This window comes from Nanorana parkeri, unplaced genomic scaffold, assembly GCF_000935625.1.
Source record: "Nanorana parkeri isolate BGI_ZX_2015 unplaced genomic scaffold, ASM93562v1 scaffold141, whole genome shotgun sequence".
NCBI classification, from domain to species: Eukaryota; Metazoa; Chordata; class Amphibia; order Anura; family Dicroglossidae; genus Nanorana; species Nanorana parkeri.
The window spans coordinates 140,616-141,721 of record NW_017306409.1 but is presented as its reverse complement, the minus strand read 5'-3'; positions in this window follow the sequence as shown (position 1 = coordinate 141,721).

Sequence of the window (1,106 nt, the reverse complement as noted above, 5' to 3'; positions counted from 1 at the left end):
CATACTGCATATAGCACATATAAAAGATAGAGAACTTAAAGTGTATCTAAATGGCGAAATGTTTTTATTTTAAATAGAGTAGTAGAGTAGTAAATGGGACTAATGATGTGTGGGGGCTTGGAAGAAACCCATTTGGCCTCAGTTTACCTAAGCCCAGGATTTATACTGTTGCACACTATAGAAGTGGTCAGGGGTAGGTTTCATCCTGTTGCATGATAAAGAAGTGGTCAGGGGTAGGTTTAATCTTATTGCACAATATAGAAGTGGTCAGGGCTAGTTTTTATCCTGTTGCACAATAAAGAAGTGGTCAAGGGAAGGTTTTATCTTGTTGCACAATATAGAAACAGTCAGGGGCAGATTTTATTCTGTTGCACAACAAAGAAGTGTTCAGGGGCCAGTTTTACCAGTTTCTGTTGCACAGTGAAGTGGTCAGGAGTAGGTTTTATTCTGTTGCACAATGAATAAATGGTTGGAGTCGGGTTTTTTCTGTCAGGGTGCCACTTTAGAGCTGAGGGAAATTTTTTTGAATGAAGCTGCAATCATATAGTAAGTCTGTGTTATAAGCTGTCTCACTGCTCCTGTTTAGCATTGCTTCGATATGTGACAGAAATGATAAGTCTTCCCCTGTAGGTTCTTTGAGCGTCCCACAAGCTATGCAGATATGTGTCCTGAAAAGCAGAGATAATATTCTATACCTCCAATAATATCTATATCTATTATTTCCTTTGCTTCAACTCTCCTCAACAGCTCTCTCTCTCTGTCTCTCTCTCTCTCTCTCTCTCTCTCTCTCTCTCTCTGTCTCTCATACAGTGTGTATATATAATGTATACACTAATGTTTTGTTTATATCCTGCTCTTATTTCCTCTTTGTTGTAACATAAATGTCATTCACTCTGAATAATCATGTACAGGTTCCATCCTCCTTGATGCGGTCTCTATGGAAACCGAGGATATTTTTCCACCTTGTCTTCACCTGCTGTGTACGTCAATGGCTGTATCTCCAGCTTCGCCCCTCTGTCCTGGCAACATCCCTGTCTGGAGACCTTGGAGACCTTATTTATATACTTGTCATATCTCTCCTGTGATTTCGCTTATGATCACTTCGA